This window comes from Saccopteryx bilineata, chromosome 4 (genome assembly GCF_036850765.1).
Source record: "Saccopteryx bilineata isolate mSacBil1 chromosome 4, mSacBil1_pri_phased_curated, whole genome shotgun sequence".
Lineage (NCBI taxonomy): Eukaryota > Metazoa > Chordata > Mammalia > Chiroptera > Emballonuridae > Saccopteryx > Saccopteryx bilineata.
In genome coordinates this window covers 111,648,240-111,664,269 of record NC_089493.1, presented here as the reverse complement: position 1 = coordinate 111,664,269, position 16,030 = coordinate 111,648,240, and positions in this window count along the sequence as shown.

Sequence of the window (16,030 nt, the reverse complement as noted above, 5' to 3'; positions counted from 1 at the left end):
AGATTCTTTGGTTAGTCATGTTTATTCTACTAATGAACCCATCAAAGGCATTCTTTATTTCTGTTAAAATGTATTTTTATTTCCATTATTTATTTTGTAATCTTTCTTAAAATTTCTATCTCTTCCTGCATTACCTATCTGTTCTTGCATGTTACCTACTTTTCCATTAGAGTCTTTAGCATATTAGCCACAGTTGACTTAAATTTGTGGTCTGATCATTTCAACATCCCTGCCATAAATGAGTCTGGTGCTTATGTTTGCTCTGTCTCTTCAAACTGCATCTTCTTTTTTTGTTGTTGTTTCTTTTTCCTTTTAGTGTCTGGTAGTTTTTTGTTGAAAGGGAATATAATGTAAAAGGAACTTCACTAAATAAGCCTTTAGTATGTGGCAATTTGTTGAGAGAAAGCAGTAAAGACCTACAATTAGGTCACAGTCTTTTAATGAGTCTTTTAATGGGTTTTGGATTTTACGTGTTTCTCAGGTTTTGTCTTATTTTTCATTTCCTTAGGTGGGACATTTAAAATGGCTAGAGAGGGCTGTTGTTTGTATTTCCCTTCTCCCACCTTTATTAAATAGTTATTCTTAAAGGAAGAACCTATTGAAAGGAACATAATGTTCTGTCCTATTTCAAAATATTTACTTTCTTCTTCCTGCTGTGGAAGACAAGGACATTTTTCTCTGCTCTTCATTATTATAAAATGTTGGTAGAGTTCCTGTAGATAGCACTCACAAAAGTGTGAGGACCTCCCAGTAACTTGATCCCCATGGAGTTTTTATCTCTCAGGCTTGTTTTTATCCCATAGAGTTCAGGCAAGTGTGATTCTTTGTGTCTGTCTGCTGGCTGTCTAATTTTGGAGGTAGTGGTTTACTCTGTGTGTGACCTCACTTCTCTGGTAGATAAAAAAAAAATCATTGATTTTTTAGTTTGTTCAGCTTTTTACTTATTGTTAAGGTGGAGTGTTGACTTTTAAGTTCCTTACATGTTGGACAGGAAACTGGAAACTTTTCATTTTGAAATTTTCTCAATATGGTTTCCAGGATCCTATATTACACATATTCTCCTTTGATTTCTCTGGCTTCAACTTCCAGATATTCCCTAAAGTTCTGCTCATAGCTTTGGCTTTCTCCCATACACTCTACTTCCCCTGTCCCAGCAGAAATGTCTTTTACTTACTTTGTGTTAGAGAAGGCTGCCATATGAACATTAATCAAATCTTTCTGTCTAGCCTAACTTCTAACCCAGGGGTCCCCAAACTACGGCCTGCGGGCCACATGCGGCCCCCTGAGGCCATTTATCCGGCCCCGACGCACTTCCGGAAGGGGCACCTCTTTCATTGGTGGTCAGTGAGAGGAGCATAGTTCCCATTGAAATACTGGTCAGTTGGTTGATTTAAATTTACTTGTTCTTTATTTTAAATATTGTATTTGTTCCTGTTTTGTTTTTGTTTTTGTTTTTTTACTTTAAAATAAGATCTGTGCAGTGTGCATAGGGATTTGTTCATAGTTTTTTTTTTATAGTCTGGCCCTCAAATGGTCTGAGGGACAGTGAACTGGCCCCCTGTGTAAAAAGTTTGAGGACCCCTACTCTAACCCAAACTCTTCCAGTGTTGCATTCCAGCTGCCTGTATGGATATAACTAATGAATAAATAAATGGATACAAAAATAAGATCGCTGCTCTAAACCTCACCTTATGTCCTATCAATATCTATTTGATATAGCCCCAAATTCTTGTTTTTCCACCAAAACCAAATTTTTTCTATCATTCTACTGTGTTGTTAAAATGTCTGTCCTAGTTTTTAAGTTCAAAGTCTCAGCTATAGCTTTGTTGCTGTCTTCTTCCTGGGAGCTCCATGTTTCATCAGATAATAATTTTGCTGTTTGTTTACAAGCTCTCTCATAGTCATTTTGTATTTTTCTTTCTTGTTGTTACCATCATCTGCACTTAAGTCTTAAGCATGTTAACTTAAAATCTTTGTCTGGATTATTAACTTCCTTGTACCTTTCCTGATAAAGAAAGTCTGCTGATTGCTTTGTCTCTCCTCACCCTTTTATGTTGGAGTGTATACATTCCACCCCTAACCTGCTTTTCTTCTCACTTTGCATACTCTTCTTAGGGCATCCTATTCATTCCTATAGCATATCTGTAAGGTCCAGCACTCCAAGTTCACTTTCTTTAGCCCAGATTCATTCCAATTCCAAGTAATTTTAAAAAAAATTTTACTTAGCTATCTCACATTCATCTCAACTGACCAGAGAAAATCCAGTTGGTGGGCTGCCTAGAGGTCTGCCTGGGTGAAATTTTCTGACTTATAAGAGTTCAGCTTTTCAGATTCATAATTCTGATCTTGTCTATTTTTCTAAAGTCAGCTATAGATAGGGGAACCAAATGATCCTAGTATGTTCAAAAGTGATATTAATTAAATTTCCAATTTCCTAACATAATAAATATAATATTTTTCATATAGAACAGTATATCAGCAAAACAACTCTCTCTCTCTCTCTTGTTCTTTTTCTCTCTTTTTCAAGGTGCCAATAAAGGAAGCCACATGAAAACAGAACTGTAGCAGACAGAGCTTTAAACAGGCCTCTGAGCTCTCTGAAGATATACCTAGGCCAAAAAAAGACCACGTACCACATCAGGTGAGTGAGGGCTTACTTTTTAAATAATACACTAGCTATTGTCTTTATATTATGCCTTTCTTATTCATGAAAAGTGCTGAACACACCTCACCACCTCTACTCTTTGACAAATTATTTTCTAAATTTATCATGTTTTAAATTGACACAAAGATTGCTAAACTATCCCATAATAGTTACATATATAATAATACACCTTGTCTTTGTCTGTATAGTTGTCCCTTGCCATATCACAGTTCACTTTTTTGCAGTCTCACTATATCACAAAATTTTAAATTGTATATATCTTATTTTGTATCTTGGATTTTTTGTTGTATTGTGGCATTTTGTGATATATAGGTATTTTTATATACTTACTTTTTTATTTTTGTGGTAAAATAAGCATTTTATAGCATACAAATTAAAAACAATATAAATATATTAATTAAAACATATTAAAAGAATATTAAATCAAAATAAAATACATAGCTTATGTAGCATCCACCGGGTACGAGAACAAATGTTGGAGACTTTCAGGAGTTAAGATGTTACTTTATTGGCCAGTTTAACCTGCGCAGGGGCGAACTCCCGAGATGTCCGGAGACACCGTGCCCACAAGGAGCTGCAAATGGGAGCCGTGCCTGGAGCTTACAGCCAAGCCCTTATATATCCTAAGTGAGCAAGCATAGACAGAAGCAGATGTGGCAGTTTAGCTATTGGCTAGGGAGGTCACACGCAGCATAGCAACAGGGGCCGGCATAGCAACAGGGGCCGGTTTTAGCTTAGTGGCGAATTTCAAACCTAAACTTCTGATAAGGGTCTCTGACCTTCTTTGTTCCCAGCCTCACAGGAGCCATATCAGCACTTACTGTTCTTGCAATAGTTACACTCTTTGGCAGCTCCAGTACTCCCTGAATCTAACATTCCCCCATCTCTTTTGGGCATAAATCAAACCCTTGATTCTTTATCAGTGGGGAGAATGGTATAAGGCTGGGGATCATGAGAATTTTCTACTTTAGCTGTAGCTATAAGCTAATTGGGTCTTATACACTGGCTAGTGATTAGCCTACTACGCCTCTCACAATGGTCAGCGATGAGCTCAGGGGGAGAGGGGTATTTATAGGCGAAACCTACAAGGTTACAATGTTTTCAGCACATTTGTACAATATCTTTGCAAAAGTACACAAGCACACACTGTTTTAAGATAATAAACTGTTGATACTTTCCTGCAATATGGGCAGGGCTGATACACAAGGAACGTGTCCTGCCTTGTATTTTTCTTCTCTGCACTAACTTCTTACAACTTGCACAAACCTTCTGCAACTTACATAAACCTTCAACTTTTATGCACTTTCTTATCTAGAAATAACTGGCCTTTATAACAACTTGCTTTTTTCTTTTCAAAAGTACCTCTACACTTTATACTTTCTATTATCAAAACCACACAATTCCTTTCTAGTCAAAACTCTTAATTTAAAAATCTTTAACCTTTAGTAACAATTAAGTTGACTTTCTTTTTATCCTAGTTTCCCTTTTCCTAAAGCCTGATTAAAAGAGTCCTTAGTTAGTTCCTCTAGGCATTAGCCATGCGTGGACCAGTTAACTTCTGGTTGGTGGCTGAAGCAGGGCATGCTGTCCTTCTCAGGGTCAGCTTACAAGGGTTGGCGGGGTCAGTCTTTGCTGTCCACAAAGGTGTCTCTGCTGGGACTGCAAGCTTCAGCTGGCTGCGGTGGACCCAGGCGGGTATGCCTTCTACCTTGGCAGTAGTGGGGGTGCTCAGGATCATGGTGTGTGGACCCGTCTACGTGGGAGTCAGTCCTTGGGTGGTGTACTTCTAGAAGTGTCTCTTGGACAGTCTTTGAACAGTTTGCTGAGTAACCTGTAAAACCTTCTTATGTCCTACTTTCTACAGCACAGACATATCCCTTGATGGGGCCGGGAAGCCTGGCAGGCTTTCAGTTCAATGACCTTTTTTTCTACTCTGAAGCAGGGCCTGCAAGGACTTGAGGAAATTATGATTAGAAATCTCTAGTTCCCCTCTGGTCAATCGAGGTACAAGGGGCACAGGTTGCCCAAATAAGATTTCATAAGGGGTCTATTTATTGAGATAGGGGGTACATCTGGTTCTAAAAAGGGCGAAAGGGAGGAGCTCAACCTAGTTTTCGCCGGTCTCCCCTCTCAGCTTAATTATAGTTTCCTTCAGAATCCTGTTCATTCTTTCTACCTGTGCTGAACTTTGGGGCCTATAAATGCAATGCAATTTCCAATTAATACCTAACTTCGTGGCTAATTCTTGAGATATCCTGGATATGAATGCAGGTCCATTGTCTGATCCTAGGGCTAGGGGAATGCCATGTCTAGGTATGATTTCCCTTAATAAGACTTTGCAGACTGTGGAAGCAGCCTCTCCTCACGTGGGGAATGCTTCCACCTATCCTGAGGTGTCTAATAATACTAGTAGATACTTATAACCTGACTTCCCAGGGATCATATCTGTGAAATCTATTTCCTACAGTTCTCCCGGAGCTTTCCCCCAATACCTTATAAAGGGGGGTAGCTTCTTATTCTGTGCATTTACTCTGGCACAGATGCTGCACCTCGAGACAATGGAGTGGACAATATCTCTGATGTTGGGCCCTACATAATACTTCCTAATAAGTTGTTCTAGCTTGTTTTGTCCTAGATGGGTACTAGTATGAATACTTCCTACTATTTCTCTTACTATTCCCTGGGGTAAATAGAGCCGGGAGTCTGGAAGCTCTATCTCTCCCTGCTGATTTTTCTTCCCTTTCAACTGCATCCCTTCCTGCTCTTCTTCTGGGGAATAACTAGGATCCGGAGGTAGCATTGGCTTAGGCAGCAATGGCAGAAGGCTTTCTTGTGGCCTAGTGGCTGCCCCTCTCTGGTGTCCTTTGCAGTGGATGATTGCAACTTTGGTAGGTAGCCAAATGGCGTTTAGGAGGGCAAGAATTTCATTGCGATTTTTAATATTTTTCCCCCTGCTGTCTGTAAGCCTCTCTCCTTGTATATGGCTCCATGGACATGGGCAGTGGCGAATGCATACCGGCTGTCAGTATAGATGTTGGCAACTTTTCCCTCTGCTATCTGCAAGGCTCAGGTTAGTCCTATTAGCTCTGCCCTTTGTGCAGATGTTCCTGTGGGCAGTGCTTTCTGCCACAGGACCTTATTTTCCATGGCCACTGCTGCCCCTGCGTGTCGCTGTCCATCCTTAATAAAACTGCTCCCATCTGTAAAGAGGGTCAGGTCTACCTTCCTATATATTTGATCCTTAATTCCGGGTGGGAGCCAGTCACTGTGTCAAGGATTTGTTTGCAACTGTGGACCAAAGTGGAGTCGCTGGGTTTAGGGCAGCAGTTTTGAGGAACTGAACAGATGGAGGGTTCAGCAGCTGAGCCTGATACTGCATTAGCCGCACATTAGATAGCCACCTGTCAGGAGGAGCTCGCAGCACTTGCTCTCTATGTAGTGTTCCTCAATGACTTTGATGTCCTGCCCTAAAGTTAATTTACTAGCCTCCTTGACTAGTATGGAGGTGGCAGCAAGTGCCCTCAGACATGTTGGCAATCCCGAGGCTCCAGGATCAAGTCTCTTGGACAGATAGGCAACAGGCCTCTTCTACAGCCCAAGTTCCTGGCTCAGTACTCCTAAGGCTACCCCTCCCTTTTTTGCTATAAATAGCTGAAAGGGTTTGGCCAGATCTGGCAGGGCCAGAGCTGGGGCAGCCGCCAGGGCCTCTTTCAGCGCTTGGAATGCTTGCTTCTTCTTATCTGTCCATGTGAACTGCTCTTCCTTACCTCTGGTCAGTTCGTGCAGGGGTTTAGCTAGTTCTGAAAAGCCTAATATCCACAATTGGCAGTATCCTACTGCACCTTGGAATTCTCGTACCTGTCTCTTGTTAGTAGGCTCAGGGATCTGCAAGACCGTCTGAATTCACCGGCTGGATAATGTCCTTTGTCCTCCCTGTAAGTTATAACCCAAATAACTTACAGTTTGCGTCACAATCTCGGCCTTCTTGGCGGAGACTCGATACTCTATTCGCCCAAGATCTTGTAGCAGGTCCAAGGTAGCTTCCTTACACTCTCCTTTATCATTGGAAGCTATGAGGATGTCATCCACATACTGGAGCAGTACAATTGATGGATGGGAGAAGCGGAAAGCCTGCAGATCTTTGCTGAGGGCTTCATTAAAAATGGTGGGGGAATTCTTAAACCCTTGTGGTAGTCTGGTCCAAGTGAACTGCCCCACCAGTCTATTATCTGGGTCATTCTATTCAAAGGCAAAGATCCCTTGGCTCTGAGGTGCCAGGGGAATACAAAAGAAGGCATCCTTTAAATCCAGGGCAGAATAATAGGTATGAGTTGGAGGCAATGAGCTCAGTAAGGTATACGGGTTGGGCACCGTGGGATGAATAGTCTCTACCTGTGCATTCACCTCCCGCAAGTCCTGGACCGGACGATAGTCTTGGCTCCCCGGTTTCTGGACAAGAAGCAGCGGGGTGTTCCAGGCTGATTGGCACCTTCGAAGGATGCCTGCCTCCAGCAGGCGTTGCAAGTGCCAGGTGATTCCCTGTTTAGCTCGGGCTGGGACCGGGTACTGCCTGATCTTAACCAGTCTAGCAGTGCTAAGCAGTTGCACCAGGACAGGCGGTTGGTGAGCAGCCAAACCTGGGGGGTTGGTTTCCGCCCAAACCTCAGGTACCCGGGCACGCAGGGCATCTGGAACCCTTTCCTCAGCCTCCTTACCTTCTAGGACGGTGGCAAGTAAGTGTTCTTCAGACAGTAGGACAATTACTTCTATGCTGACCTCTGCCTCTTTGTTCCCCATAGGGCTTTCCTCCTGTCGGAAGGTTATGGTGGCCTGAAGTTTCTGCAATAAGTCCCTTCCAAGCAGTGGGTAAGGGCAGTCTGGAATGACTAGGAAAGAATGGGTGATGGTGCCTCGACCTAAGTCAGTAATTCATGTGGTGGCCCATGGGTAGGCTTCTGCTTTGTCCGTTGCCCCTCTTATCTTAGTAGTTGTCTTCTGCATCTGGCCCTGTGGTTTCTTTAGAACTGAGTAGGTGGCTCCCATGTCGACTAGGAAGTCTATTAGTTTTCCTTCGACTGTTAAGGTGACCATGGGCTCCTGGGAGCTGGCGGAAATGGAGCCCTGGCCCTTTTGCTGTCCCCTTTTCCCTTTGGGAGGAGGTTTCTGGGCAGTGGCAGCAATCAGAATTTTGGCAACTTCCTTCGCCCTGCCAACCTCCGGATCATCCCTATTGACATACATCTTCTGGGCTATCTCTAATAGCTTGCTTCTATTCTCTCCCTCGAACCCCTTAATCTTCTGAAGATTTTTCCTAATATCTGAAGCAGCCTGAGTCACAAAGGCTATATTTACTAGTCTCCTGTTCTCTTCTGCCTCAGGATCTAGAGGGGTATATACTCTATAAGCCCCTATGAGTCTCTCTAGAAAGGCTGCTGGGAATTCCTCTCTTCCCTGGATGACTTCACTTACTTTACTAAAGTTGGTTGACTTTCTAGCTGCTGCCTTGAGCCCTCTCAACAGAGCCCGGCAATACTGGAGGAGCACGTCCCTTCCCCCACCGGTATTAGGGTCCCAGGTAGGAGGTTGAGATGGGAGAATGTCTTCTATTTCCCTTCTTCCCTCCTAAGTTTCCCTTTCTTCTCCTAATACTGCCTTAGCTGCTTCTCTCATTATTCTGTCCCTTTCTTCAGAAGTGAAGAGGGTTTGTAAAATCTGCTGACAATCATCCCATGTGGGCTGATGGGTCCTAAAAATGGTCTCAAGGAGAGATATTAGTCCCTGAGGTTTCTCGGAAAATGGGGGATTCTGATGTTTCCAATTGTATAAATCACTAGTGGAAAAAGACACATAGATGAGGCGAGGAGGTGCCCATGGGCCAGCATCTGGTGCCAGCGGTGCCTCCCGGAGGAGGAGGCAAAATGGCTGCCCTCCCGGAGGAGGAGACAAAATGGCTGCCCTCCCGGAGGAGGAGACAAAATGGCTGCCCTCATCTACCCACACATCCATATACAGGTATTGGTCTGGGTGGGGAGCCCTATAGACCATGGCTCTGACAGCAAACAAAATTGAAAGGTCAAAAGTGCCCTCTGTGGGCCGTCCTACGTTAAATGCAGGCTATTCCAGCTGGCTCAAGGTCGGGAGGAAACCTGGACTTGGCTGCGGACCTCCGTACCCCTGAGCCCTCTTCTGGAAATCAGAAAAATTCTTCAACAGGCACTCGAGTGGGGATCCCGGCACAGACTCCTGTTGTCCCATCCTAGATGACTCAGGAATAATGAGAAAGGGTAGGATACAGGCAACACACACTATTAACACAAGGAACACACTTGTCTCTCTCACACTCAACTCAGTCATTTGAGCTCAGACAAAACGCAGCGCAGCGCAAAACGGATTCCTAATGTGACCGGTCACTCACAAAGTTAACAAATTCAAATATCCAAATTTCAGAGAGCAGCGTCCCGCTTCTGAAAGCCCTGGGTAGGTTACCAGTGGCGTCCCACCTACTACCTCAGGTTTATATGCTCCGGAGCCCAAAACCAAACTAAATGAGGATCCTCCGTGAATACTTACTCAGCTCGAGCTGTCCTTCTGGTCTCCAACCCAAAACTCCGCCAAGGGAGAATCCCGGGCAAGCCCCCAAAATGTAGCATCCACCGGGTACAAGAACAAATGTTGGAGACTTTCAGGAGTTAAGATGTTACTTTATTGGCCAGTTTAACCTGCGCAGGGGCGAACTCCCGAGATGTCCGGAGACACCGTGCCCACAAGGAGCTGCAAATGGGAGCCGTGCCTGGAGCTTACAGCCAAGCCCTTATATATCCTAAGTGAGCAAGCATAGACAGAAGCAGATGTGGCAGTTTAGCTATTGGCTAGGGAGGTCACACGCAGCATAGCAACAGGGGCCGGCATAGCAACAGGGGCCGGTTTTAGCTTAGTGGCGAATTTCAAACCTAAACTTCTGATAAGGGTCTCTGACCTTCTTTGTTCCCAGCCTCACAGGAGCCATATCAGCACTTACTGTTCCTGCAATAGTTACACTCTTTGGCAGCTCCAGTACTCCCTGAATCTAACAGCTTACAGCAAATGAATAAACAAAGACTGCACATATGGAAAATGCACCTACAGCCACTTCTTTTAAAGCTAGTTTGCCCACGTGAGATTGTACACAGCACACTATTGGCTGATGGATGGGAGGCAACCAGTCAGAGCACTGTGTTCTGTATCCTGAGCACTTATTGGCTCAGCGACCATAGCATCAGTCTCCTCCATCTCCCGCATATTGCATGCATTCAGCATCTTTTTTTTTTTTTTTTTAGGTGCTGCTGCTCAGAGGACATGAGGTTGTTGATGGAGAAGGGGTGATTGAAGGCGTAGTGTTGCTCGGGCGGCAGCCCCGGGTGGTGGGGAGGGGCCAGCAGGTGGGCCGCGGCCTGCTGCTGCTGCCCGGGCGAGGGCTCCGGCTCCGGGGGGCTCAGCGCCATGGCCGGGGTCCCCTTCAGCTCCCCCAGGCCTCCGCACTTGTGCTCCTGGCACAGAGAGGCGCTCGAGTGGGGCGACTCGGTGCCCGCCGGCGCCTCGGAGGCCGGCCCGGAGGTCTCCCCGAGCCGACCCTGCGAGGCCTGACCCCCAGCAGCTGCCTTCTTCCCCGCATTCAGCATCTTGCCTTGTCCATTTCACATTGAGGTCTAATCACTATGCATAGTGTTGCCCTGTAGTGTTGTGTTTTTGTGAAATTTTCATAAAAAATTGAATTTATTTCAAGCCCTGTGATGTCTCCCAAATGTTCTGCGCCTTCTAAAGCTTCTGGCACAGATCCCAAGTGCCAGAGGAAGATGCTTACCATCACAGAAAACATGGAACTTCTCTATATACTAAAGAAAAAGAGAAGCTATGCAGCTGTAGGCCACCATTAGGGGATCAATGAATCTTCGGTTCACTACCTGAAGAAGGACAAATAGAATATAAGGACAACAGCAGCAGTGTCTTTTAACAAGACTATGAAGAAGATGGTAACTTACAGCAATAAGGCCATTGTGAGGATGAAGTCTGCATTGGCCCTGTGAATCAGTGACTGCAAGAAGAATATCTCGCTGGATACTAACAACATCCTCACAATGACCAAGAAGCTTTACAAAACTTTTTCTGAAAGCAGTGACATTCATGATGGTGATGAGGATGAGTATGATGACACAGAAGCAGGACCATCAAGTGCTTCTCCCACCAGAATGACCCCATTCAATGCCAGCAAGGGCTAGTTTGACAAGTTTCAGAAATATTTTGTACTTAAGAGTGTTTCTCGGCATGGAGAAGCTGCCTCTGCAGATAAAGCTGGAGCCGAGAAGTACAGGAAGAACACATTCAAAATCATCATTAAAGAAGGTGGCTTTAAGCCTGAACAAGTTTTTAATATAGATGAGACAGGCTTATTCTGGAAAAGAATGTTGTCTCACACTTCTTTATAAAGGACAAAGCCAAAGGCCCTAGATTTAAGGCCCAAAAACATTGTGTGATTTTGATTATGTGTGGGAATGCTCTGGGCTTTATGATAAAGCCAGGGCTTATTTATGTCAAAAAACCCAAGAGTCCCCAAAAACAATAAGAATGTGTTGCCTGTGCACTGTATGCACAACCCCAAGGCCTAGATCATGAAACTCCTCACATTGGATTGGTTCCAGTAGTGTTTTATCCAGGAGGTCAAGCTTAATGTGGCAGAAAAAGGCCTCAAATTCAAAGTGCTTCTGATTGTAGACAATGCTGGAGGTCACGCTGTCAATTTGTCATATAATAACATGCAGATAGAGTTCTTGCTGCCGAACACCACATCATTGATTCAGCCCATGGATCAAGGCATTATTCACACTTTTAAGGCTCTCTACAGTATACACAAAACACCCTGCAAAACCTTGTTGAAGCTATGGACTCAAACAAAGACTTCTCACAAAAGGCGTACTGGCATGATTACACCATTGCATTGTGTCTCCTAAATATTCAAAAGGCCATAAAAGAGATGAGGAGTGAAACCTTGAATGCCAGCTGGAAAGATTTGTGGCCAGAAGTGATCCAGAATTATAAGAGATTCTTTCCTGATGAAGTCCATCACTCTGTGGTAAATAAGCTGGCAAAACTACTAGGAACAGGTGGCTTCAATGATATGACTCCTGATGACATTAATGACCTGATTGGTACCTACTCACAACTATTGATGGATGAAGAGCTGACAGAGATGACAAAGTCAGCAAGCAAAGAAGAGGAAGAGGAACAAGAGAAACTAGAGAAGGAAGAAGAAAAGAAGGTTGGCCTAACACTCAATTGCCTGACAACCATGGTTAGAATGGCCAAAGAACTTCAGGAAGTGGCTGCATCAAGAATGGGACCCCCAGATGCTTTGTTCATTGCAGTTCTCAAATACAACCGAGGGTTGCATGTCAGTTTATAAAGATCTTCTCACCCAGAAAAAAAAGCAGTGCCAGCAACTCCCCATAACTATGTTTCCCACTCAGAAGAAGACACCAGTTATGCCTATGCCTTTAATGAAAACAGAAGTTATGGATGAGGGTGAAGGTACTGCACCACCTGATGAAGTGGCACCTTAAGAAGAACTGTAATGGTTTTCTTGGCTGTGCAGTACATTTATCTCATCATCATCACCTTCATCGTCATCAGTACTGCACAGCTGATTCATTACCATCTTCATCATTCAAGTTGTAGTATATTCACTGGTGACTACCCATATAGAATTTTATATGTTGTTAAAATTACATAGGTTTAAGAGTGTAGAAAGCATTTAAGAGCATAGGAAGTGTTTATAAGAGTGTGGGAAAGGTTAATAACAGTATAGGAAAGGTTTATAAGAGTGTGAGAAGTATTTATAAAGCCTTAAAATATATATAAATAATAAAATAAATATAAGGTTGCTACTTTATGAATTTTCTCCTATTGCAGGGGGTTTTGAAGTCCACCCCTGTGATAGTCGAGGAACCACTGTATTTACCAAATTTAGGTTAGAAAATTTTACATTTACCATATATTTAGCCAGTCTTATTTATAAAGTGTAATCTTAAGCACATTGACTCTCAGGTTCTGGGGCAGCCTTGTCTAGCCATACCATTGTATTGTCTATCTTGGTTAATGGAATCAATATGTGCTGTCAATCAGAATTTCAGAGTCATCCTTTTGACTCTTGCTTCTTTGGTTCCCATGTTAACTTTAGCACCTTCAATAGCCTCCTAACTCTCTTCCTTGATCCAACCTTTCCAATCTATTCTCAATACTGCTGACAATGTCAAACATAGCCTGCTGTTTTTCTTATTCAAAACTTTCAATGCTCTCCTATATTTTTACTTTTTTAGTATGAGACAAGAGATATTCTTGGTCTGAGCTTTATAGTACTGATCTATTCAACTTCTACATTTATTTTCATACTCATTTTGGCATTTTATACTTTTGCAGAAATGTATTCATTTTATTTCTTCATTTTACTCAGGAATACCTATTATATCAGATTCTTCTCTTATTCCATTTCATTCTACATTATACATTCTATTATATTCATATCCATGTTCCTTCACTTATAATTGTGACATGAACAACCTTTACTGTCAAATGGTTTTCAAGCTTTTATTTTTTATTTTTTTGGTTTCTCACATTCTAACATTTGGATATACCATAATTTATCCATACTGGTGGCAGGTTGTATTTTCCAAAGATAGCCACAATCCATCTCTCATTTACTATGCACTTAACACTTCTTTATTATTTTTTTAAAAACAGATGAGGTCTATAGTCTCTTCATTTAACAATCAATAGGGTTTTGACTCATAGCTATCCTACAGCATGGAGTATAAGTAATAATTTATGACTCTCTTGACAAGGTAAAAAAATGCAATGCAACTTCAACTTTCTTTGCTGGAACACAGTGATAGGACTACCAGAGAGAGAAATAATAAGGGAGTTGTTCCAATTATTACTACTGTGCAAAAAATGATACCAAAATTAGTGGCTTAATTTTATCACACTCACAAGAATGCTTATCTCTCTTCTTCAATGTCTAGGGCCTCAGCTGGGAAGATTTAATGACAGGGGTGACTCAATGTGTAGGGCTAGAATCATCTGGAGATTTACTCAAAGAATTTCATTTAGTAGAAAATAATTCCAAATTTTGAAACTGTATGTTTCATATTTGGAAACCCTATCTCCACATTTAATCTTTGTAGACCTTTAAGATTTCTTTTCACTTCCATTGAAAAAAATGGACAATAAAAACCTGATTTACCAATATCTTCCAGTGACCATTTGCATCAGAAGTCACAGATCAGAACCGAAATCAATGGATTCAGTGTTTTCCAGTATCAGTGTCATCTTTTAAGGTATGGTGGTTCCTGATTTCTGCCCCAAAACAGTTCTCTGGCTCATAATTTCAAAAAAGGAACCTTTCACCTAATGTTTGTTATAACCTCATAAAACACTTCAGCAGCTTTGCTTTTTTTAAAAAAAAAATCTTTCTTAAAAAAATTTTTCATCTGTAAAAGAATGTCAAAGTGGAGATATGCACTTTAGAAACTATGACAGGAGGCACAGCATTATTTGAGAGTTTTATGATCTTAGATTCCTGTAACAAAGGGTGTAATCTCTCACATAAAATGCAATTAAAAGGGTTCTTTTCTGAGACAAGGTAAAAATGAGAGGTATAAATAATTTGAAAGTTCTTGAAAATTGCCCTTGTAAAAAGTAGTTTCTATTACAATTTCTCTCTACAGATATATATTTAATATGTGCCATGCTTCCATTTTTTCCCTAGGGAGAACAACATCATAAAATACCTTGGACAGGAAACTCTCCAATTCACAAACTGAAAGATAATCTTATTCATCTTATTGTTACACATTTATGTGATATAAAGAATCTAAAGGAACCATCCAGATACTGCTTATTTAATGTAGGTCTTATATCACAAATAAATATATACTCAAGTGATTTTGAATACAACTTACTTTAAAAGTGATTCGATAGTCTAAAGGAATATCCCAGAATGACTATTCAAAAAACAAACAAAGAAAAACAAACAAAAAACAATTGTCCACAAAAGTTGCAGTAACATAATTCACATGAGCACATTTAGATTAATGAGTTAGCATACTCTTATCCATGTAGCAAATAAGTTATTTCCTATGGATAGCCTTAATTCTTTTCCAAAGTTACTTTGTTCCAAGATTTGTTTTTTCCTTAGTATCATAACAGAATCTTTCATCATTAACCAATAGGTTTATTTAGTCATTGTGTGAATTGCTTTGATCTGATAGTTTCAAGGTGAGCTTCCTGAAGTCTTCTTTCTTTAACAGAAAACTGTTTTCCAGGAAATTCTGAGAGTTGTTTTGGAGCATAATACAACTGCTTTTTTTTCTCATGAACTCTGTGCTTTAATGACTCATCACCTTTAAACTTAAATTTAAACATTTCAAAAAGGCTTATAAATTTAGACTAGTCCAGTTAGAAGTCTTAGGCAAAATCTCAAATTAGTAAACATTCTACCCTTATGCTAATTTCCCCTCTGATTTTCCATCAAATGAGAGGAAATAGCTATGGATATGTGATTTTTTTCCCCCTTTGGACTAATGACAGTGTAAAAATGGTGAGTTGACCATACGTGTTATCTTTTATTTCTTGCCTAGACCTCAATAATACAACAATAAAGTAATTTTTAAATTAGAATAACAAACACAAAGGTAACTGGAGAGAACACAAAGGTGACAAACTTTTGGAAAATGGAAAGAAAATGAAGTAGAAAGCTAAACTTTAAACTGGCAGTGGGAATCTGAGGTATAACTTAATTTTATACTAAAGAACTCTCAATAGATTCAAATTAATGATACCTTTAACTTCTGGGGGAAATTTGAACTTAAAATTAAACAAAACTGAAAGTCTTTAGAAAGATAAGCTAATGACAGTTCCTTCCTCATCCCAGGAGTTTTAATCTCTGCAAATAAAAAAATACTGTTTCTAGACTGAACGATTATACAGTAACACAGGAAGAAAACAGCCAGGATTTTGCCCTCTAAGTAAGAAAGTAGAAGCACCTCCTCTGAAGACTCTAACTAGTCTAACTACTTAAGAGGAAAAAGTATTATATGCTTACTGATACTGGGGTTTTATTCTAGAAAAGCCTTTGAACAACAAGAGGCATACTTGCCCACAGAGCTTTCAATACACTGTTTAGTATATTGCTGTTAAATCCAAAAAAGCAGATAAAATTCCTATATTGTACAGAGACCAGAGCAGAGGTTTGAGAAGAATATTTAAATAGTATCATGAAACAATTCAGGTTTTATAAGAAAGTTTAAGAAGAATGGCTTGTACTAAAAGCTTGAA